Source organism: Notolepis coatsorum, assembly GCF_963971535.1.
Source record: "Notolepis coatsorum genome assembly, chromosome: 4".
In the NCBI taxonomy this organism is placed as follows: Eukaryota; Metazoa; Chordata; class Actinopteri; order Aulopiformes; family Paralepididae; genus Notolepis; species Notolepis coatsorum.
In genome coordinates this window covers 114185741-114209443 of record NC_140168.1, presented here as the reverse complement: position 1 = coordinate 114209443, position 23703 = coordinate 114185741, and the positions used below count along the sequence as shown (strand labels likewise).

Sequence of the window (23703 nt, the reverse complement as noted above, 5' to 3'; positions counted from 1 at the left end):
GGCTCTGTTAGAGGAACAGGAAGTAGAAACTGCTAGCCTGGCTCTGTTAGAGGAAGTGGAAGTACAAGCTGCTAGCCTGGCTCTGTTAGAGGAACAGGAAGTACAAGCTGCTAGCCTGGCTCTGTTAGAGGAACAGGAAGTACAAGCTGCTAGCCTGGCTCTGTTAGAGGAACAGGAAACACAAGCTGCTAGCCTGGCTCTGTTAGAGGAACAGGAAGTACAAGCTGCTAGCCTGACTCTGTTAGAGGAAGTGGAAGTACAAGCTGCTAGCCTGGCTCTGTTAGAGGAACAGGAAGCACAAGCTGCTAGCCTGGCTCTGTTAGAGGAAGTGGAAGTAGACACAAGCTGCTAGCCTGCCTCTGTTAGAGGAACAGGAAGTAGAAGCTGCTAGCCTGGCTCTGTTAGAGGAAGTGGAAGTACAAGCTGCTAGCCTGGCTCTGTTAGAGGAACAGGAAGTACAAGCTGCTAGCCTGGCTCTGTTAGAGGAAGTGGAAGTACAAGCTGCTAGCCTGGCTCTGTTAGAGGAAGTGGAAGTAGACACAAGCTGCTAGCCTGGCTCTGTTAGAGGAAGTGGAAGCACAAGCTGCTAGCCTGGCTCTGTTAGAGGAAGTGGAAGCACAAGCTGCTAGCCTGGCTCTGTTAGAGGAAGTGGAAGTACAAGCTGCTAGCCTGGCTCTGTTAGAGGAACAGGAAGTACAAGCTGCTAGCTTGGCTCTGTTAGAGGAACAGGAAGTACAAGCTGCTAGCCTGGCTATGTTAGAGGAACAGGAAGTACAAGCTGCTAGCCTGGCTCTGTTAGAGGAAGTGGAAGTACAAGCTGCTAGCCTGGCTCTGTTAGAGGAACAGGAAGTACAAGCTGCTAGCCTGGCTCTGTTAGAGGAAGTGGAAGTACAAGCTGCTAGCCTGGCTCTGTTAGAGGAACAGGAAGTACAAGCTGCTAGCCTGGCTCTGTTAGAGGAAGTGTAAGTACAAGCTGCTAGCCCGGCTCTGTTAGAGGAACAGGAAGTACAAGCTGCTAGCCTGGCTATGTTAGAGGAAGTGGAAGTACAAGCTGCTAGCCTGGCTCTGTTAGAGGAACAGGAAGTACAAGCTGCAAGCCTGGCTCTGTTAGAGGAACAGGAAGTACAAGCTGCTAGCCTGGCTCTGTTAGAGGAACAGGAAGTACAAGCTGCTAGCCTGGCTCTGTTAGAGGAAGTGGAAGTACAAGCTGCTAGCCTGGCTCTGTTAGAGGAAGTGGAAGCACAAGCTGCTAGCCTGGCTCTGTTAGAGGAAGTGGAAGTACAAGCTGCTAGCCTGGCTCTGTTAGAGGAACTGGAAGTACAAGCTGCTAGCCTGGCTCTGTTAGAGGAACAGGAAGTACAAGCTGCTAGCCTGGCTCTGTTAGAGGAACAGGAAGCAGAAGCTGCTAGCCTGGCTCTGTTAGAGGAAGTGGAAGTAGACACAAGCTGCTAGCCTGGCTCTGTTAGAGGAAGTGGAAGCACAAGCTGCTAGCCTGGCTCTGTTAGAGGAAGTGGAAGTAGACACAAGCTGCTAGCCTGGCTCTGTTAGAGGAAGTGGAAGCACAAGCTGCTAGCCTGGCTCTGTTAGAGGAAGTGGAAGTACAAGCTGCTAGCCTGGCTCTGTTAGAGGAACAGGAAGTACAAGCTGCTAGCCTGGCTCTGTTAGAGGAACAGGAAGTACAAGCTGCTAGCTTGGCTCTGTTAGAGGAAGTGGAAGCACAAGCTGCTAGCCTGGCTCTGTTAGAGGAACAGGAAGTACAAGCTGCTAGCCTGGCTCTGTTAGAGGAAGTGGAAGTACAAGCTGCTAGCCTGGCTCTGTTAGAGGAAGTGGAAGTACAAGCTGCTAGCCTGGCTCTGTTAGAGGAACAGGAAGTACAAGCTGCTAGCCTGGCTCTGTTAGAGGAACAGGAAGTACAAGCTGCTAGCCTGGCTCTGTTAGAGGAACAGGAAGTACAAGCTGCTAGCCTGGCTCTGTTAGAGGAACAGGAAGTAGAAGCTGCTAGCCTGGCTCTGTTAGAGGAACTGGAAGTACAAGCTGCTAGCCTGGCTCTGTTAGAGGAAGTGGAAGTAGACACAAGCTGCTAGCCTGGCTCTGTTAGAGGAACAGGAAGTACAAGCTGCTAGCCTGGCTCTGTTAGAGGAACAGGAAGTACAAGCTGCTAGCCTGGCTCTGTTAGAGGAAGTGGAAGTAGATACAAGCTGCTAGCCTGGCTCTGTTAGAGGAAGTGGAAGTACAAGCTGCTAGCCTGGCTCTGTTAGAGGAAGTGGAAGTATAAGCTGCTAGCCTGGCTCTGTTAGAGGAACAGGAAGTACAAGCTGCTAGCCTGGCTCTGTTAGAGGAACAGGAAGTACAAGCTGCTAGCCTGGCTCTGTTAGAGGAAGTGGAAGTACAAGCTGCTAGCCTGGCTCTGTTAGAGGAACTGGAAGCACAAGCTGCTAGCCTGGCTCTGTTAGAGGAACAGGAAGTACAAGCTGCTAGCCTGGCTCTGTTAGAGGAACAGGAAGTACAAGCTGCTAGCCTGGCTCTGTTAGAGGAAGTGGAAGTACAAGCTGCTAGCCTGGCTCTGTTAGAGGAACTGGAAGTACAAGCTGCTAGCCTGGCTCTGTTAGAGGAACAGGAAGTACAAGCTGCTAGCCTGGCTCTGTTAGAGGAACAGGAAGCAGAAGCTGCTAGCCTGGCTCTGTTAGAGGAAGTGGAAGTAGACACAAGCTGCTAGCCTGGCTCTGTTAGAGGAAGTGGAAGCACAAGCTGCTAGCCTGGCTCTGTTAGAGGAAGTGGAAGTAGACACAAGCTGCTAGCCTGGCTCTGTTAGAGGAAGTGGAAGCACAAGCTGCTAGCCTGGCTCTGTTAGAGGAAGTGGAAGCACAAGCTGCTAGCTTGGCTCTGTTAGAGGAAGTGGAAGTAGACACAAGCTGCTAGCCTGGCTCTGTTAGAGGAAGTGGAAGTACAAGCTGCTAGCCTGGCTCTGTTAGAGGAAGTGGAAGCACAAGCTGCTAGCCTGGCTCTGTTAGAGGAACAGGAAGTACAAGCTGCTAGCCTGGCTCTGTTAGAGGAACAGGAAGTACAAGCTGCTAGCCTGGCTCTGTTAGAGGAACAGGAAGCACAAGCTGCTAGCCTGGCTCTGTTAGAGGAACAGGAAGTACAAGCTGCTAGCCTGGCTCTGTTAGAGGAACAGGAAGTACAAGCTGCTAGCCTGGCTCTGTTAGAGGAACAGGAAGTACAAGCTGCTAGCCTGGCTCTGTTAGAGGAACAGGAAGTACAAGCTGCTAGCCTGGCTCTGTTAGAGGAACAGGAAGTACAAGCTGCTAGCCAGCTCTGTTAGAGGAACAGGAAGTACAAGCTGCTAGCCTGGCTCTGTTAGAGGAACTGGAAGTACAAGCTGCTAGCCTGGCTCTGTTAGAGGAAGTGGAAGTAGACACAAGCTGCTAGCCTGGCTCTGTTAGAGGAACAGGAAGTACAAGCTGCTAGCCTGGCTCTGTTAGAGGAACAGGAAGTACAAGCTGCTAGCCTGGCTCTGTTAGAGGAAGTGGAAGTAGACACAAGCTGCTAGCCTGGCTCTGTTAGAGGAAGTGGAAGTACAAGCTGCTAGCCTGGCTCTGTTAGAGGAAGTGGAAGTAGACACAAGCTGCTAGCCTGGCTCTGTTAGAGGAAGTGGAAGTACAAGCTGCTAGCCTGGCTCTGTTAGAGGAACAGGAAGTACAAGCTGCTAGCCTGGCTCTGTTAGAGGAACAGGAAGTACAAGCTGCTAGCCTTGCTCTGTTAGAGGAAGTGGAAGTACAAGCTGCTAGCCTGGCTCTGTTAGAGGAAGTGGAAGTACAAGCTGCTAGCCTGGCTCTGTTAGAGGAACAGGAAGTACAAGCTGCTAGCCTGGCTCTGTTAGAGGAACAGGAAGTACAAGCTGCTAGCCTGGCTCTGTTAGAGGAACAGGAAGTACAAGCTGCTAGCCTGGCTCTGTTAGAGGAACAGGAAGTACAAGCTGCTAGCCTGACTCTGTTAGAGGAAGTGGAAGTACAAGCTGCTAGCCTGGCTCTGTTAGAGGAAGTGGAAGTACAAGCTGCTAGCCTGGCTCTGTTAGAGGAAGTACAAGCTGCTAGCCTGGCTCTGTTAGAGGAACAGGAAGTACAAGCTGCTAGCCTGGCTCTGTTAGAGGAACAGGAAGTACAAGCTGCTAGCCTGGCTCTGTTAGAGGAACAGGAAGCAGAAGCTGCTAGCCTGGCTCTGTTAGAGGAAGTGGAAGTAGACACAAGCTGCTAGCCTGGCTCTGTTAGAGGAAGTGGAAGCACAAGCTGCTAGCCTGGCTCTGTTAGAGGAAGTGGAAGTAGACACAAGCTGCTAGCCTGGCTCTGTTAGAGGAAGTGGAAGCACAAGCTGCTAGCCTGGCTCTGTTAGAGGAAGTGGAAGTACAAGCTGCTAGCCTGGCTCTGTTAGAGGAACAGGAAGTACAAGCTGCTAGCCTGGCTCTGTTAGAGGAACAGGAAGTACAAGCTGCTAGCTTGGCTCTGTTAGAGGAAGTGGAAGCACAAGCTGCTAGCCTGGCTCTGTTAGAGGAACAGGAAGTACAAGCTGCTAGCCTGGCTCTGTTAGAGGAAGTGGAAGTACAAGCTGCTAGCCTGGCTCTGTTAGAGGAAGTGGAAGTACAAGCTGCTAGCCTGGCTCTGTTAGAGGAACAGGAAGTACAAGCTGCTAGCCTGGCTCTGTTAGAGGAACAGGAAGTACAAGCTGCTAGCCTGGCTCTGTTAGAGGAACAGGAAGTACAAGCTGCTAGCCTGGCTCTGTTAGAGGAACAGGAAGTAGAAGCTGCTAGCCTGGCTCTGTTAGAGGAACTGGAAGTACAAGCTGCTAGCCTGGCTCTGTTAGAGGAAGTGGAAGTAGACACAAGCTGCTAGCCTGGCTCTGTTAGAGGAACAGGAAGTACAAGCTGCTAGCCTGGCTCTGTTAGAGGAACAGGAAGTACAAGCTGCTAGCCTGGCTCTGTTAGAGGAAGTGGAAGTAGATACAAGCTGCTAGCCTGGCTCTGTTAGAGGAAGTGGAAGTACAAGCTGCTAGCCTGGCTCTGTTAGAGGAAGTGGAAGTATAAGCTGCTAGCCTGGCTCTGTTAGAGGAACAGGAAGTACAAGCTGCTAGCCTGGCTCTGTTAGAGGAACAGGAAGTACAAGCTGCTAGCCTGGCTCTGTTAGAGGAAGTGGAAGTACAAGCTGCTAGCCTGGCTCTGTTAGAGGAACTGGAAGCACAAGCTGCTAGCCTGGCTCTGTTAGAGGAACAGGAAGTACAAGCTGCTAGCCTGGCTCTGTTAGAGGAACAGGAAGTACAAGCTGCTAGCCTGGCTCTGTTAGAGGAAGTGGAAGTACAAGCTGCTAGCCTGGCTCTGTTAGAGGAACTGGAAGTACAAGCTGCTAGCCTGGCTCTGTTAGAGGAACAGGAAGTACAAGCTGCTAGCCTGGCTCTGTTAGAGGAACAGGAAGCAGAAGCTGCTAGCCTGGCTCTGTTAGAGGAAGTGGAAGTAGACACAAGCTGCTAGCCTGGCTCTGTTAGAGGAAGTGGAAGCACAAGCTGCTAGCCTGGCTCTGTTAGAGGAAGTGGAAGTAGACACAAGCTGCTAGCCTGGCTCTGTTAGAGGAAGTGGAAGCACAAGCTGCTAGCCTGGCTCTGTTAGAGGAAGTGGAAGCACAAGCTGCTAGCTTGGCTCTGTTAGAGGAAGTGGAAGTAGACACAAGCTGCTAGCCTGGCTCTGTTAGAGGAAGTGGAAGTACAAGCTGCTAGCCTGGCTCTGTTAGAGGAACAGGAAGTACAAGCTGCTAGCCTGGCTCTGTTAGAGGAACAGGAAGCAGAAGCTGCTAGCCTGGCTCTGTTAGAGGAAGTGGAAGTAGACACAAGCTGCTAGCCTGGCTCTGTTAGAGGAAGTGGAAGCACAAGCTGCTAGCCTGGCTCTGTTAGAGGAAGTGGAAGTAGACACAAGCTGCTAGCCTGGCTCTGTTAGAGGAAGTGGAAGCACAAGCTGCTAGCCTGGCTCTGTTAGAGGAAGTGGAAGCACAAGCTGCTAGCTTGGCTCTGTTAGAGGAAGTGGAAGTAGACACAAGCTGCTAGCCTGGCTCTGTTAGAGGAAGTGGAAGTACAAGCTGCTAGCCTGGCTCTGTTAGAGGAAGTGGAAGCACAAGCTGCTAGCCTGGCTCTGTTAGAGGAACAGGAAGTACAAGCTGCTAGCCTGGCTCTGTTAGAGGAACAGGAAGTACAAGCTGCTAGCCTGGCTCTGTTAGAGGAACAGGAAGCACAAGCTGCTAGCCTGGCTCTGTTAGAGGAACAGGAAGTACAAGCTGCTAGCCTGGCTCTGTTAGAGGAACAGGAAGTACAAGCTGCTAGCCTGGCTCTGTTAGAGGAACAGGAAGTACAAGCTGCTAGCCTGGCTCTGTTAGAGGAACAGGAAGTACAAGCTGCTAGCCTGGCTCTGTTAGAGGAACAGGAAGTACAAGCTGCTAGCCAGCTCTGTTAGAGGAACAGGAAGTACAAGCTGCTAGCCTGGCTCTGTTAGAGGAACTGGAAGTACAAGCTGCTAGCCTGGCTCTGTTAGAGGAAGTGGAAGTAGACACAAGCTGCTAGCCTGGCTCTGTTAGAGGAACAGGAAGTACAAGCTGCTAGCCTGGCTCTGTTAGAGGAACAGGAAGTACAAGCTGCTAGCCTGGCTCTGTTAGAGGAAGTGGAAGTAGACACAAGCTGCTAGCCTGGCTCTGTTAGAGGAAGTGGAAGTACAAGCTGCTAGCCTGGCTCTGTTAGAGGAAGTGGAAGTAGACACAAGCTGCTAGCCTGGCTCTGTTAGAGGAAGTGGAAGTACAAGCTGCTAGCCTGGCTCTGTTAGAGGAACAGGAAGTACAAGCTGCTAGCCTGGCTCTGTTAGAGGAACAGGAAGTACAAGCTGCTAGCCTTGCTCTGTTAGAGGAAGTGGAAGTACAAGCTGCTAGCCTGGCTCTGTTAGAGGAAGTGGAAGTACAAGCTGCTAGCCTGGCTCTGTTAGAGGAACAGGAAGTACAAGCTGCTAGCCTGGCTCTGTTAGAGGAACAGGAAGTACAAGCTGCTAGCCTGGCTCTGTTAGAGGAACAGGAAGTACAAGCTGCTAGCCTGGCTCTGTTAGAGGAACAGGAAGTACAAGCTGCTAGCCTGACTCTGTTAGAGGAAGTGGAAGTACAAGCTGCTAGCCTGGCTCTGTTAGAGGAAGTGGAAGTACAAGCTGCTAGCCTGGCTCTGTTAGAGGAAGTACAAGCTGCTAGCCTGGCTCTGTTAGAGGAACAGGAAGTACAAGCTGCTAGCCTGGCTCTGTTAGAGGAACAGGAAGTACAAGCTGCTAGCCTGGCTCTGTTAGAGGAACAGGAAGCAGAAGCTGCTAGCCTGGCTCTGTTAGAGGAAGTGGAAGTAGACACAAGCTGCTAGCCTGGCTCTGTTAGAGGAAGTGGAAGCACAAGCTGCTAGCCTGGCTCTGTTAGAGGAAGTGGAAGTAGACACAAGCTGCTAGCCTGGCTCTGTTAGAGGAAGTGGAAGCACAAGCTGCTAGCCTGGCTCTGTTAGAGGAAGTGGAAGTACAAGCTGCTAGCCTGGCTCTGTTAGAGGAACAGGAAGTACAAGCTGCTAGCCTGGCTCTGTTAGAGGAACAGGAAGTACAAGCTGCTAGCTTGGCTCTGTTAGAGGAAGTGGAAGCACAAGCTGCTAGCCTGGCTCTGTTAGAGGAACAGGAAGTACAAGCTGCTAGCCTGGCTCTGTTAGAGGAAGTGGAAGTACAAGCTGCTAGCCTGGCTCTGTTAGAGGAAGTGGAAGTACAAGCTGCTAGCCTGGCTCTGTTAGAGGAACAGGAAGTACAAGCTGCTAGCCTGGCTCTGTTAGAGGAACAGGAAGTACAAGCTGCTAGCCTGGCTCTGTTAGAGGAACAGGAAGTACAAGCTGCTAGCCTGGCTCTGTTAGAGGAACAGGAAGTAGAAGCTGCTAGCCTGGCTCTGTTAGAGGAACTGGAAGTACAAGCTGCTAGCCTGGCTCTGTTAGAGGAAGTGGAAGTAGACACAAGCTGCTAGCCTGGCTCTGTTAGAGGAACAGGAAGTACAAGCTGCTAGCCTGGCTCTGTTAGAGGAACAGGAAGTACAAGCTGCTAGCCTGGCTCTGTTAGAGGAAGTGGAAGTAGATACAAGCTGCTAGCCTGGCTCTGTTAGAGGAAGTGGAAGTACAAGCTGCTAGCCTGGCTCTGTTAGAGGAAGTGGAAGTATAAGCTGCTAGCCTGGCTCTGTTAGAGGAACAGGAAGTACAAGCTGCTAGCCTGGCTCTGTTAGAGGAACAGGAAGTACAAGCTGCTAGCCTGGCTCTGTTAGAGGAAGTGGAAGTACAAGCTGCTAGCCTGGCTCTGTTAGAGGAACTGGAAGCACAAGCTGCTAGCCTGGCTCTGTTAGAGGAACAGGAAGTACAAGCTGCTAGCCTGGCTCTGTTAGAGGAACAGGAAGTACAAGCTGCTAGCCTGGCTCTGTTAGAGGAAGTGGAAGTACAAGCTGCTAGCCTGGCTCTGTTAGAGGAACTGGAAGTACAAGCTGCTAGCCTGGCTCTGTTAGAGGAACAGGAAGTACAAGCTGCTAGCCTGGCTCTGTTAGAGGAACAGGAAGCAGAAGCTGCTAGCCTGGCTCTGTTAGAGGAAGTGGAAGTAGACACAAGCTGCTAGCCTGGCTCTGTTAGAGGAAGTGGAAGCACAAGCTGCTAGCCTGGCTCTGTTAGAGGAAGTGGAAGTAGACACAAGCTGCTAGCCTGGCTCTGTTAGAGGAAGTGGAAGCACAAGCTGCTAGCCTGGCTCTGTTAGAGGAAGTGGAAGCACAAGCTGCTAGCTTGGCTCTGTTAGAGGAAGTGGAAGTAGACACAAGCTGCTAGCCTGGCTCTGTTAGAGGAAGTGGAAGTACAAGCTGCTAGCCTGGCTCTGTTAGAGGAAGTGGAAGCACAAGCTGCTAGCCTGGCTCTGTTAGAGGAACAGGAAGTACAAGCTGCTAGCCTGGCTCTGTTAGAGGAACAGGAAGTACAAGCTGCTAGCCTGGCTCTGTTAGAGGAACAGGAAGCACAAGCTGCTAGCCTGGCTCTGTTAGAGGAACAGGAAGTACAAGCTGCTAGCCTGGCTCTGTTAGAGGAACAGGAAGTACAAGCTGCTAGCCTGGCTCTGTTAGAGGAACAGGAAGTACAAGCTGCTAGCCTGGCTCTGTTAGAGGAACAGGAAGTACAAGCTGCTAGCCTGGCTCTGTTAGAGGAACAGGAAGTACAAGCTGCTAGCCAGCTCTGTTAGAGGAACAGGAAGTACAAGCTGCTAGCCTGGCTCTGTTAGAGGAACTGGAAGTACAAGCTGCTAGCCTGGCTCTGTTAGAGGAAGTGGAAGTAGACACAAGCTGCTAGCCTGGCTCTGTTAGAGGAACAGGAAGTACAAGCTGCTAGCCTGGCTCTGTTAGAGGAACAGGAAGTACAAGCTGCTAGCCTGGCTCTGTTAGAGGAAGTGGAAGTAGACACAAGCTGCTAGCCTGGCTCTGTTAGAGGAAGTGGAAGTACAAGCTGCTAGCCTGGCTCTGTTAGAGGAAGTGGAAGTAGACACAAGCTGCTAGCCTGGCTCTGTTAGAGGAAGTGGAAGTACAAGCTGCTAGCCTGGCTCTGTTAGAGGAACAGGAAGTACAAGCTGCTAGCCTGGCTCTGTTAGAGGAACAGGAAGTACAAGCTGCTAGCCTTGCTCTGTTAGAGGAAGTGGAAGTACAAGCTGCTAGCCTGGCTCTGTTAGAGGAAGTGGAAGTACAAGCTGCTAGCCTGGCTCTGTTAGAGGAACAGGAAGTACAAGCTGCTAGCCTGGCTCTGTTAGAGGAACAGGAAGTACAAGCTGCTAGCCTGGCTCTGTTAGAGGAACAGGAAGTACAAGCTGCTAGCCTGGCTCTGTTAGAGGAACAGGAAGTACAAGCTGCTAGCCTGACTCTGTTAGAGGAAGTGGAAGTACAAGCTGCTAGCCTGGCTCTGTTAGAGGAAGTGGAAGTACAAGCTGCTAGCCTGGCTCTGTTAGAGGAAGTACAAGCTGCTAGCCTGGCTCTGTTAGAGGAACAGGAAGTACAAGCTGCTAGCCTGGCTCTGTTAGAGGAACAGGAAGTACAAGCTGCTAGCCTGGCTCTGTTAGAGGAACAGGAAGTAGAAGCTGCTAGCCTGGCTCTGTTAGAGGAACAGGAAGTACAAGCTGCTAGCCTGGCTCTGTTAGAGGAACAGGAAGTACAAGCTGCTAGCCTGGCTCTGTTAGAGGAACAGGAAGTACAAGCTGCTAGCCTGGCTCTGTTAGAGGAAGTGGAAGTACAAGCTGATAGCCTGGCTCTGTTAGAGGAAGTGGAAGCACAAGCTGCTAGCCTGGCTCTGTTAGAGGAAGTGGAAGTAGAAGCTGCTAGCCTGGCTCTGTTAGAGGAAGTGGAAGTACAAGCTGCTAGCCTGGCTCTGTTAGAGGAACAGGAAGTAGAAGCTGCTAGCCTGGCTCTGTTAGAGGAAGTGGAAGTACAAGCTGCTAGCCTGGCTCTGTTAGAGGAACAGGAAGTACAAGCTGCTAGCCTGGCTCTGTTAGAGGAAGTGGAAGTAGACACAAGCTGCTAGCCTGGCTCTGTTAGAGGAAGTGGAAGTACAAGCTGCTAGCCTGGCTCTGTTAGAGGAAGTGGAAGTAGACACAAGCTGCTAGCCTGGCTCTGTTAGAGGAAGTGGAAGTACAAGCTGCTAGCCTGGCTCTGTTAGAGGAACAGGAAGTACAAGCTGCTAGCCTGGCTCTGTTAGAGGAACAGGAAGTACAAGCTGCTAGCCTTGCTCTGTTAGAGGAAGTGGAAGTACAAGCTGCTAGCCTGGCTCTGTTAGAGGAAGTGGAAGTACAAGCTGCTAGCCTGGCTCTGTTAGAGGAACAGGAAGTACAAGCTGCTAGCCTGGCTCTGTTAGAGGAACAGGAAGTACAAGCTGCTAGCCTGGCTCTGTTAGAGGAACAGGAAGTACAAGCTGCTAGCCTGGCTCTGTTAGAGGAACAGGAAGTACAAGCTGCTAGCCTGGCTCTGTTAGAGGAAGTGGAAGTACAAGCTGCTAGCCTGGCTCTGTTAGAGGAAGTGGAAGTACAAGCTGCTAGCCTGGCTCTGTTAGAGGAAGTACAAGCTGCTAGCCTGGCTCTGTTAGAGGAACAGGAAGTACAAGCTGCTAGCCTGGCTCTGTTAGAGGAACAGGAAGTACAAGCTGCTAGCCTGGCTCTGTTAGAGGAACAGGAAGTAGAAGCTGCTAGCCTGGCTCTGTTAGAGGAACAGGAAGTACAAGCTGCTAGCCTGGCTCTGTTAGAGGAACAGGAAGTACAAGCTGCTAGCCTGGCTCTGTTAGAGGAACAGGAAGTACAAGCTGCTAGCCTGGCTCTGTTAGAGGAAGTGGAAGTACAAGCTGATAGCCTGGCTCTGTTAGAGGAAGTGGAAGCACAAGCTGCTAGCCTGGCTCTGTTAGAGGAAGTGGAAGTAGAAGCTGCTAGCCTGGCTCTGTTAGAGGAAGTGGAAGTACAAGTTGCTAGCCTGGCTCTGTTAGAGGAACAGGAAGTAGAAGCTGCTAGCCTGGCTCTGTTAGAGGAAGTGGAAGTACAAGCTGCTAGCCTGGCTCTGTTAGAGGAACAGGAAGTAGAAGCTGCTAGCCTGGCTCTGTTAGAGGAACAGGAAGTAGAAGCTGCTAGCCTGGCTCTGTTAGAGGAAGTGGAAGTACAAGCTGCTAGCCTGGCTCTGTTAGAGGAACAGGAAGTACAAGCTGCTAGCCTGGCTCTGTTAGAGGAACAGGAAGTACAAGCTGCTAGCCTGGCTCTGTTAGAGGAAGTGGAAGTAGACACAACCTGCTAGCCTGGCTCTGTTAGAGGAACAGGAAACACAAGCTGCTAGCCTGGCTCTGTTAGAGGAACAGGAAGTACAAGCTGCTAGCCTGACTCTGTTAGAGGAAGTGGAAGTACAAGCTGCTAGCCTGGCTCTGTTAGAGGAACAGGAAGCACAAGCTGCTAGCCTGGCTCTGTTAGAGGAAGTGGAAGTAGACACAAGCTGCTAGCCTGCCTCTGTTAGAGGAACAGGAAGTAGAAGCTGCTAGCCTGGCTCTGTTAGAGGAAGTGGAAGTACAAGCTGCTAGCCTGGCTCTGTTAGAGGAACAGGAAGTACAAGCTGCTAGCCTGGCTCTGTTAGAGGAAGTGGAAGTACAAGCTGCTAGCCTGGCTCTGTTAGAGGAAGTGGAAGTAGACACAAGCTGCTAGCCTGGCTCTGTTAGAGGAAGTGGAAGCACAAGCTGCTAGCCTGGCTCTGTTAGAGGAAGTGGAAGCACAAGCTGCTAGCCTGGCTCTGTTAGAGGAAGTGGAAGTACAAGCTGCTAGCCTGGCTCTGTTAGAGGAACAGGAAGTACAAGCTGCTAGCTTGGCTCTGTTAGAGGAACAGGAAGTACAAGCTGCTAGCCTGGCTATGTTAGAGGAACAGGAAGTACAAGCTGCTAGCCTGGCCCTGTTAGAGGAAGTGGAAGTACAAGCTGCTAGCCTGGCTCTGTTAGAGGAACAGGAAGTACAAGCTGCTAGCCTGGCTCTGTTAGAGGAAGTGGAAGTACAAGCTGCTAGCCTGGCTCTGTTAGAGGAACAGGAAGTACAAGCTGCTAGCCTGGCTCTGTTAGAGGAAGTGGAAGTACAAGCTGCTAGCCTGGCTCTGTTAGAGGAACAGGAAGTACAAGCTGCTAGCCTGGCTCTGTTAGAGGAAGTGGAAGTACAAGCTGCTAGCCTGGCTCTGTTAGAGGAAGTGGAAGTACAAGCTGCTAGCCTGGCTCTGTTAGAGGAACAGGAAGTACAAGCTGCTAGCCTGGCTCTGTTAGAGGAAGTGGAAGTACAAGCTGCTAGCCTGGCTCTGTTAGAGGAACAGGAAGTACAAGCTGCTAGCCTGGCTCTGTTAGAGGAAGTGGAAGTACAAGCTGCTAGCCTGGCTCTGTTAGAGGAACAGGAAGTACAAGCTGCTAGCCTGGCTCTGTTAGAGGAACAGGAAGTACAAGCTGCTAGCCTGGCTCTGTTAGAGGAACAGGAAGTACAAGCTGCTAGCCTGGCTCTGTTAGAGGAACAGGAAGTACAAGCTGCTAGCCTGACTCTGTTAGAGGAAGTGGAAGTACAAGCTGCTAGCCTGGCTCTGTTAGAGGAAGTGGAAGTACAAGCTGCTAGCCTGGCTCTGTTAGAGGAACAGGAAGTACAAGCTGCTAGCCTGACTCTGTTAGAGGAACAGGAAGTACAAGCTGCTAGCCTGGCTCTGTTAGAGGAACATAAAGTACAAGCTGCTAGCCTGGCTCTGTTAGAGGAAGTGGAAGTACAAGCTGCTAGCCTGGCTCTGTTAGAGGAACAGGAAGTACAAGCTGCTAGCCTGGCTCTGTTAGAGGAAGTGGAAGTACAAGCTGCTAGCCTGGCTCTGTTAGAGGAAGTGGAAGCACAAGCTGCTAGCCTGGCTCTGTTAGAGGAAGTGGAAGTACAAGCTGCTAGCCTGGCTCTGTTAGAGGAACAGGAAGTACAAGCTGCTAGCCTGGCTCTGTTAGAGGAACAGGAAGTACAAGCTGCTAGCCTGGCTCTGTTAGAGGAAGTGGAAGTAGACACAACCTGCTAGCCTGGCTCTGTTAGAGGAACAGGAAACACAAGCTGCTAGCCTGGCTCTGTTAGAGGAACAGGAAGTACAAGCTGCTAGCCTGACTCTGTTAGAGGAAGTGGAAGTACAAGCTGCTAGCCTGGCTCTGTTAGAGGAACAGGAAGCACAAGCTGCTAGCCTGGCTCTGTTAGAGGAAGTGGAAGTAGACACAAGCTGCTAGCCTGCCTCTGTTAGAGGAACAGGAAGTAGAAGCTGCTAGCCTGGCTCTGTTAGAGGAAGTGGAAGTACAAGCTGCTAGCCTGGCTCTGTTAGAGGAACAGGAAGTACAAGCTGCTAGCCTGGCTCTGTTAGAGGAAGTGGAAGTACAAGCTGCTAGCCTGGCTCTGTTAGAGGAAGTGGAAGTAGACACAAGCTGCTAGCCTGGCTCTGTTAGAGGAAGTGGAAGTACAAGCTGCTAGCCTGGCTCTGTTAGAGGAACAGGAAGTACAAGCTGCTTGCCTGGCTCTGTTAGAGGAACAGGAAGCACAAGCTGCTAGCCTGGCTCTGTTAGAGGAAGTGGAAGCACAAGCTGCTAGCCTGGCTCTGTTAGAGGAAGTGGAAGTACAAGCTGCTAGCCTGGCTCTGTTAGAGGAACAGGAAGTACAAGCTGCTAGCTTGGCTCTGTTAGAGGAACAGGAAGTACAAGCTGCTAGCCTGGCTATGTTAGAGGAACAGGAAGTACAAGCTGCTAGCCTGGCTCTGTTAGAGGAAGTGGAAGTACAAGCTGCTAGCCTGGCTCTGTTAGAGGAACAGGAAGTACAAGCTGCTAGCCTGGCTCTGTTAGAGGAAGTGGAAGTACAAGCTGCTAGCCTGGCTCTGTTAGAGGAACAGGAAGTACAAGCTGCTAGCCTGGCTCTGTTAGAGGAAGTGGAAGTACAAGCTGCTAGCCTGGCTCTGTTAGAGGAACAGGAAGTACAAGCTGCTAGCCTGGCTCTGTTAGAGGAAGTGGAAGTACAAGCTGCTAGCCTGGCTCTGTTAGAGGAAGTGGAAGTACAAGCTGCTAGCCTGGCTCTGTTAGAGGAACAGGAAGTACAAGCTGCTAGCCTGGCTCTGTTAGAGGAAGTGGAAGTAGACACAAGCTGCTAGCCTGGCTCTGTTAGAGGAACAGGAAGTACAAGCTGCTAGCCTGGCTCTGTTAGAGGAAGTGGAAGTACAAGCTGCTAGCCTGGCTCTGTTAGAGGAACAGGAAGTACAAGCTGCTAGCCTGGCTCTGTTAGAGGAAGTGGAAGTACAAGCTGCTAGCCTGGCTCTGTTAGAGGAAGTGGAAGTACAAGCTGCTAGCCTGGCTCTGTTAAAGGAAGTGGAAGTACAAGCTGCTAGCCTGGCTCTGTTAGAGGAAGTGGAAGTAGACACAAGCTGCTAGCCTGGCTCTGTTAAAGGAAGTGGAAGTACAAGCTGCTAGCCTGGCTCTGTTAGAGGAACTGGAAGCACAAGCTGCTAGCCTGGCTCTGTTAGAGGAACTGGAAGTAGAAGCTGCTAGCCTGGCTCTGTTAGAGGAAGTGGAAGTAGAAGCTGCTAGCCTGGCTCTGTTAGAGGAACTGGAAGCACAAGCTGCTAGCCTGGCTCTGTTAGAGGAAGTGGAAGTAGACACAAGCTGCTAGCCTGGCTCTGTTAGAGGAAGTGGAAGTAGACACAAGCTGCTAGCCTGGCTCTGTTAGAGGAAGTGGAAGTAGACACAAGCTGCTAGCCTGGCTCTGTTAGAGGAAGTGGAAGTAGACACAAGCTGCTAGCCTGGCTCTGTTAGAGGAAGTGGAAGTAGACACAAGCTGCTAGCCTGGCTCTGTTAAAGGAAGTGGAAGTAGACACAAGCTGCTAGCCTGGCTCTGTTAAAGGAAGTGGAAGTAGACACAAGCTGCTAGCCTGGCTCTGTTAGAGGAAGTGGAAGTACAAGCTGCTAGCCTGGCTCTGTTAAAGGAAGTGGAAGTACAAGCTGCTAGCCTGGCTCTGTTAGAGGAAGTGGAAGTAGACACAACCTGCTAGCCTGGCTCTGTCAGAAGTGAGGAGATACAGAGGGTGTAGTCCAGCTGTAGGCCACTGGTCACTGCAGGGTGTCAGGGTATGGGTGGCTGCCACAATGAGCAAGGCATTGAACTACAAGCTGTGTTAGGGGGTCTGCAGTGCGGGTGCCCCCTGACCCCTGACCTCTGCCATGCGGTGTGAGAGTGTACGTGTATCTAGGAGGGATGCCATCGGAAAGATACAACGATAACATTGTGTAAACCGATGATACGGGAAAACGGATCATATCTCATATTTATCCAGAAACCCAAGGATTTGTTATTCAGTAAAGAAAAACAACAACAAATGGATTGGATCAGCACCTGGCCGCCAGATCCATACTAAAGGTTTACGTTGAATTCGTATCAGCTGTGATAAAGTGGCGCATCCCTGACGTGAGTTATTCAGTGACGTCATTCATAAACACACAGTATTTTCTCTATTTCTTCACCGTTTGTTTACATTTGACAGTATAGTGCAGCTCTATAATGTTGACATTAGAATTCTAAATCAACATTTGAATAATTCTTATTTTTTATTTTTTATATATATACATCTTTTTTGTATATATCTATTCAATCTGTTTAAATCAATGGGGTTTTTCTTCACAGTTGCAGATAAAGATTAGGCTACACTAATATTATAATATTATACTATAAGACGTCACCATCACTTTCGTACCAACCCTGCCCTTATTGGATTATTTATATTTGACGAAACTGATGAGTTATATTCATTAAAGAAAGTTGATTTAATAAAAAAAATACTAATTTAATCAGATTAATCACTTTATTCAAATTGAGGATTTAGTTTAATTTTTTTTTAAATAAATACAAACAATAAACATTTTTTTACAGACATTCGAAGCTTCGTTCGAATACTTCATTAGAAGCTTTGAATGTTAAAAAATGACATTCGGTACAGCCCTAGTTGTTAATATGATTTATATTACTGGTAGTTCATACAAGACATTATCGTCCTCTAAGCCAGTCTGCACTTTAACATAGGCCTGGGTTGTTTTTATTTCTGTTAGCGCCGCGGATATAAGAGAGAGGTCTTTAAAGCTGAGTCAATGTTGATGGTTTTGTTGAACATTTGTATTTCACAGGAGAGAAACTGTATTCAAAGAAAGCTATTAAAATCTAAATATACTCTCTCTGTGTTGATTTTACATTAATTCCATGATTTTACTCAAGTAAATATCTGTTACAAGCTTCGGTCTTAAGTAGAAAAATGCGATTTTTATTCTAGATTAATCTAGATAAATTACAGAAAATTGTGAGATTAATTAGTAAAAAAAATGTGTAACTATTGACAGCGCTAATATATATATATATATATATATATATATATATATATATATATATATATATATATATATATATATATATATATATATAATTATATAACATGTTGCTGCGTTGCCGTGGTGACTCACCGAGTACATGGCCTTCACCATGCGCGAGGCGGTGCACACGCTGCCCGAGTCCTCCTCCAGGCTGTGGGCCTCCTTGGTGATGGTCTCCACCTTGATGTCGGGCTTGCCCAGCGTGACCCCGCGGCGACCTGGAAGCACAACACGGCGAGGTTGAACACAGCTGGAGACCTGCCACTCGCTCCGGGACGAGGTCAGGGGTCACGGGATAACGTGTCCTCTCCGCATGGGTTTTTATACCAACATGACATACGTATATACACAATAATAAGTTAGTTAGAAAGTGACCGAAGGGAAAATCCACTGTAAAACACAATTTAGTGATATTCCACTGATATTGTAAAAGGATGAACTCGGGAGCAGGAGGTGGATCAGGATGGTAGTAAACTGAGGAGGTGGATCAGGATCAGGATGGTAGTAAACTGAGGAGGTGGATCAGGATCAGGATGGTAGTAAACTGAGGAGGTGGATCAGGATCAGGATGGTAGTAAACTGAGGAGGTGGATCAGGATCAGGATCAGGATGGTAGTAAACTGAGGAGGTGGATCAGGATCAGGATGGTAGTAAACTGAGGAGGTGGATCAGGATCAGGATGGTAGTAAACTGAGGAGGTGGATCAGGATCAGGATGGTAGTAAACTGAGGAGGTGGATCAGGATCAGGATGGTAGTAAACTGAGGAGGTGGATCAGGATCAGGATGGTAGTAAACTGAGGAGGTGGATCAGGATCAGGATGGTAGTAAACTGAGGAGGTGGATCAGGATCAGGATGGTAGTAAACTGAGGAGGTGGATCAGGATCAGGATGGTAGTAAACTCAGGAGGTGGATCAGGATCAGGATCAGGATGGTAGTAAACTGAGGAGGTGGATCAGGATCAGGATGGTAGTAAACTGAGGAGGTGGCTCAGGATCAGGATGGTAGTAAACTGAGGAGGTGGATAAGGATCAGGATCAGGATGGTAGTAAACTGAGGAGGTGGATCAGGATCAGGATGGTAGTAAACTGAGGAGGTGGATCAGGATCAGGATCAGGATGGTAGTAAACTGAGGAGGTGGATCAGGATCAGGATCAGGATCAGGATGGTAGTAAACTGAGGAGGTGGATCAGGATCAGGATCAGGATGGTAGTAAACTGAGGAGGTGGATCAGGATCAGGATCAGGATCAGGATGGTAGTAAACTGAGGAGGTGGATCAGGATCAGGATCAGGATGGTAGTAAACTGAGGAGGTGGATCAGGATCAGGATCAGGATGGTAGTAAACTGAGGAGGTGGATCAGGATCAGGATGGTAGTAAACTGAGGAGGTGGATCAGGATCAGGATGGTAGTAAACTGAGGAGGTGGATCAGGATCAGGATGGTAGTAAACTCAGGAGGTGGATCAGGATCAGGATGGTAGTAAACTCAGGAGGTGGATCAGGATCAGGATGGTAGTAAACTCACTGCCTTTCCGCTGCCGGTAGAAGATCAGGACCAACACCAGGAGGCAGAGGAACAACAGGATGGTGCAGCCCACCGTGCCACCGGCTATGATGCCCACTGGGACCTCCTCTGAGAGGGGGGGGGGGGGGGGGGGGGGGGGGGGGGGGGGGAGGGGAGAGAGAGGGGGGGCGGGAGAGAGAGGGGGGGGGGAGAGAGAGGGGGGGCGGGAGAGAGAGGGGAGAGAGAGGGGGGGCGGGAGAGAGAGGGGGGGCGGGAGAGAGAGGGGAGAGAGAGGGGAGAGAGAGGGGGGGGGGAGAGAGTGGGAGAGAGAGGGGGGGCGGGAGAGAGAGGGGAGAGGGGGGAGAGAGAGGGGAGAGAGAGGGGGGAGAGAGGGGGGGCGGGAGAGAGAGGGGAGAGAGAGGGGGGGCGGGAGAGAGAGGGGAGAGAGAGGGGGGGCGGGAGAGAGAGGGGAGAGAGAGGGGGGGCGGGAGAGAGAGGGGAGAGAGAGGGGGGCGGGAGAGAGAGGGGAGAGGGGAGAGAGAGGGGGGGCGGGAGAGAGAGGGGGGGGGGGAGAGAGGGGGAGAGAGAGGGGGGGCGGGGAGAGAGAGGGGAGAGAGAGGGGGGGCGGGAGAGAGAGGGGAGAGGGGGAGAGAGAGGGGGGGCGGGAGAGAGAGGGGAGAGGGGAGAGAGAGGGGGGGCGGGAGAGAGGGAGAGAGAGGGGGGCGGGAGAGAGAGGGGAGAGAGAGGGGGGGCGGGAGAGAGAGGGGAGAGAGAGGGGGGGCGGGAGAGAGAGGGGAGAGAGAGGGGGGGAGGGAGAGAGAGGGGGAGAGAGAGGGGGGGGCGGGAGAGAGGGGGAGAGAGAGGGGGGCGGGAGAGGAGAGGGGGGGCGGGAGAGAGAGGGGAGAGGGGAGAGAGAGGGGGGGGCGGGAGAGAGAGGGGAGAGAGAGGGGGGGCGGGGAGAGGAGAGAGGGGGGGCGGGAGAGAGAGGGGGAGAGAGAGGGGGGCGGAGAGAGGGGAGAGAGAGGGGAGAGAGAGGAGGGGGGCGAGGGAGAGAGAGGGGAGAGAGAGGGGGGGCGGGAGAGAGAGGGGAGAGAGAGGGGGGGCGGAGAGAGGGGAGAGGAGAGGGGGGGAGAGGGGGAGAGAGAGGGGAGAGAGAGGGGGGGGCGGGAGAGAGAGGGGAGAGAGAGGGGGGCGGGGAGAGAGAGGGGAGAGAGAGGGGAGGAGAGAGGGGGGGCGGGAGAGAGAGGGAGATGGGAGAGAGAGGGGGGGCGGGAGAGAGAGGGGAGAGAGAGGGGGGGCGGGAGAGAGAGGGGAGAGAGAGGGGGGCGGGGAGAGAGAGGGGAGAGAGAGGGGGGGCGGAGGAGAGAGAGGGGGCGGGAGAGAGAGAGGGGGGAGAGAGGGGGGGCGGGAGAGAGAGGGGAGAGAGAGGGGGGGGCGGGAGAGAGAGGGGAGAGAGAGGGGGGGCGGGAGAGAGAGGGGAGAGAGAGGGGGGGCGGGAGAGAGAGGGGAGAGAGAGGGGGGGCGGGAGAGAGAGGGGAGAGGGGAGAGAGGGGAGAGAGAGGGGGGGCGGGAGGAGAGAGAGGGGAGAGGGGAGAGAGAGGGGGGGGCGGGAGAGAGAGGAGAGAGGGGAGGGAGAGAGAGGGGAGGGGAGAGAGGGGGGGCGGAGAGAGAGGGGAGAGAGAGGGGGGGCGGGAGAGAGAGGGGAGAGGGAGAGAGAGAGGGGGGGCGGGAGAGAGAGGGGAGAGGGGAGAGAGAGGGGGGGCGGGAGAGAGAGGGGGAGAGAGAGGGGAGAGAGAGGGGGGCGGGAGAGAGAGGGAAGAGAGAGGGAGAGAGGGGAGGGGAGAGAGAGGGGGGCGGGAGAGAGAAGGAGAGAGAGGGGGGGCGGAGAGAGAGGGGAGAGAGAGGGGGGGAGGGAGAGAGGAGGGGAGAGGGGAGAGAGAGGGGGGGCGGGAGAGAGAGGGAGAGAGAGGGGAGAGAGAGGGGGGGCGGGAGGAGAGGGGTGAGAGAGGGGAGAGAGAGGGGGGCGGGAGAGAGAGGGGGGCGGAGAGAGAGGGGAGAGGGGAGAGAGAGGGGGGGCGGGAGAGAGAGGGGAGAGAGGGGAGGAGAGAGGGGGGGGAGGGGGGAGAGGGGAGAGGGAGAGAGAGGGAGAGAGGGGGGAGAGAGAGAGGGGGAGAGAGAGGGGGGGGCGGGAGAGAGAGGGGAGAGAGAGGGAGAGAGGGGAGAGAGAGAGGGGGGGAGAGAGAGACAGGGGAGAGGGAGAGGGGAGGGGGGGGAGAGAGAGGGGGGGGAGAAGATAGAGGGGGAGAGAGGAGAAGAGAGAGGGGGAGAGGAGAGGGGGAGAGAGGAGAAAGAGAGAGGGGGAGAGAGAGGGGGGAGAGGAGAGGGGGGGAGAGAGGAGAAAGAGAGAGGGGGAGAGAGAGGGGGGAGAGGAGGGTGGGGGAGAGAGAGGGAGACCAGATTCAGACAAGAAGACAGGTAGCAGTTTCATCTCTGTGCATCCAGTACAGAGAGACGCACGCTAGCCTGGCTTAACTCATTCAGCGCCAGACCCGAGGATAGTTGGGTTTTCATCGTTATTTAATTTTTTTATTTTATTCATTTCCGGCTCACGGACCTCGGTGTTACCATAGGAAATCATTCTGAGATCGCTAGAGTGCAATACCGGCCGCATCCTGCTAGGTGGCAGTTTCGCCCACCCTTTGAACCCTTATTGCACACCGTGTGTTACATCTAAACCCCTCCGAGCTCAGAATTTTGGTTCAGGCAAGTCTAGCGGTTCACCCGATCACATTGAAACGCGTCCAATGCCCCTCGATGCATGTGTTGTGCCGGATTATGTCGGGGACCCAATGGACACCAATACTGGAAAATCACAATCAGACAATTGGAATACCTCCTAGTAAAGGTAAGGACTATATGACATCAATCCTACTTTGATCGAACCATGATTTCACATCGATCGCAACGATCATATGCAAAGTAATTCCAAAACGTATGCCATTGCTGACGATCAAAGCATCAAAAAACGACCCCCCCCCCACCCCCCCTTTCATGCATTAATGATGAAACATAATACATATTATATACCTTTGAATTGGAAATAATAGCGTGTCCAGACAAGCAACGCTAAACGCTTTTAGCAAAATTCACGTATTGCTCCATAGCGCCATTTTCAGGAATTAGCCAGGATCACTCTGAAACTATACAATATTCACCACGGTATAACACGCAAACGTATACATGAAGAAATTACTTATTTTTCACATGTTGAACGATGGATAGTTGATGTCAAATGAGCCATAGTATTGTCTAGGGCTGTCTTAAATATGAAATATTCGAATATGAAAATAAAATCTGAATATATAATATATCAATATATATATAATTGATTTTTGGTGCAAAATCAACTCTGCCTCTCTTTGTTAACTACAACAAGCAATGCTGTTTGTTATTTAAGATGAGGTCGGACTCGGCACTGACAGATTTGTGTTCATTGTGCTGCTTTTATAAAGCCTCAAATGACGGCTTACAATATTTCATGAAAGCAAAGTGTTTCGTTTGTCTAAGATTTAAAAAGGTTTAAACTTTACAGCACTGACAAAGTTGAACAAAGTGCTATACAAGTCCCACAACATAAAAAAAAATTTATTAAAAAAATGTATTTGAATAAAAATAAATTATAATATATATATATCTCGGCCCCCGAAGCTTCGAATTCCAATAATTTTTTTTGAAGGTCAGCCCTAGTATTGTCTCCATAGCTATAATATAGAATATAGATATAGCCCTGCAAACACCGCCACGCATCCCTATCTCTTAGAGCGGTGGCCCATTGAGTACAAGGATGGCTTACACCGCTGGCGTCCAAAGTGTTAAAGGCACACGCCAACTTTTGGGGAAATTAGCTTACCGTCTTAAAATGTTAGCGTGTTCCTTTAAGCACAGAGAACTAGAAGCAGACTGCTAGCCTAGCTCTGTCAAAAGGTGAGGGAAATAGATACAGCACAACAAGGTCACGAGGCAACAAGGAGCGGATGCTCACCTGTCTGTCTCTAAGGCTGAGACCACTTATCGCTGTATCGATAATTACAAGTGGCATCACTTATAGATTTTTTTGCATGTGTAAATTATTAAATTTTTATTCTTTGTATTATTATTTTTTAAATACTTTATACTATACTAAAATACTAGGTCTTGTGGCATGTTTTAGTTAAAACATCCCCGTTTCATGTAAATTCAGTTGAATTGCAACTCTGCACGGTGCCTTCAACATGCAGCGCACTCCTCCATCACATCCAGAGACCAGACTGTAACATGAGAAGGATCACTGTGGTCGTTTTGAACAGGGAAATCTATAACACTAAAGATGGCGTCAACGACAAAGAATTGCTGCAAAATAAACATACATTTGTTGTTTAAATAATAATAAAATACTTTAAACTTTTTTTTTATACTAATAAAAATATCGATATTTATCGATAATTTGGTCCCGATTTATCGATTCTTCCAAATGGCCTATGGTCTCAGCTAGTGTGATAGATTGTGGCCGATACCGATAACCGATATTAATATTGCTGTTCTGGCCGATACCGATATTTACCGATGTCGATATCTCTGTATAGAAAAAACTTTTTTATGATAATCAAATAAAGAGCTATTTTCCAAAACGCATTTCTTTTAACTTTTGTCATTTATTTTCAGAAATTACTGATATTCTTTATTCATTCATTTTATTTAGAATTCTTTGTTTTTTATAGCATTTTCAGCTTTTTCTGGCCACGCAGGACCGATAGAGGGAGAGAGGGAGAACGGGAGGAGAGGTAGGGAAGACATGCAGCAAATGGTGGCCGGGACTGGGAAACGAACCCGGGACGACCGCTTGGCGACTCAGCGGCGCGCTATGTGGTGTGCTGCTACTGGAGCGCCCATTCATTTATTTTTTTTATATCGGCCCGATACCGACGTGTAAAAAAAAAAAGACCATATCGGCCGATATATATATGATGGTGCACCACTAGTCTCAGCCTCACCCGTCTCCTCCAGCGTGATGATCATGGTCCCCGGGCCGAAGGCGTTCCAGGCCGTGCAGTTGTAGGTGGAGAGGAAGTCCGACTCCATGACGTTGTTGATGGTCAGCGTGGAGAGCACCCCCCCTCCGCCGGCCGACGGCCTGCTCTGCTCCACGGTGTAGCGCTCCAGCAGGGTGC

The 23703-nt window shown here is 50.9% G+C and overlaps 1 pseudogene across 1 annotated transcript in view; it reads right to left on the bottom strand.

Moving 5' to 3' along the window:
• Positions 1-23703, bottom strand: part of LOC311226656 (kin of IRRE-like protein 1) — a 223499-nt pseudogene that overhangs the window by 46500 nt on the left and 153296 nt on the right. Inside the window, exons 11-13 of the transcript XR_014621046.1 lie at positions 23527-23703; positions 18518-18625; positions 17083-17210 (exon numbers count right to left, since the gene is read on the bottom strand). The product of XR_014621046.1 is annotated as a kin of IRRE-like protein 1 (transcript). The remainder of the gene's footprint in view (positions 1-17082; positions 17211-18517; positions 18626-23526) is intronic.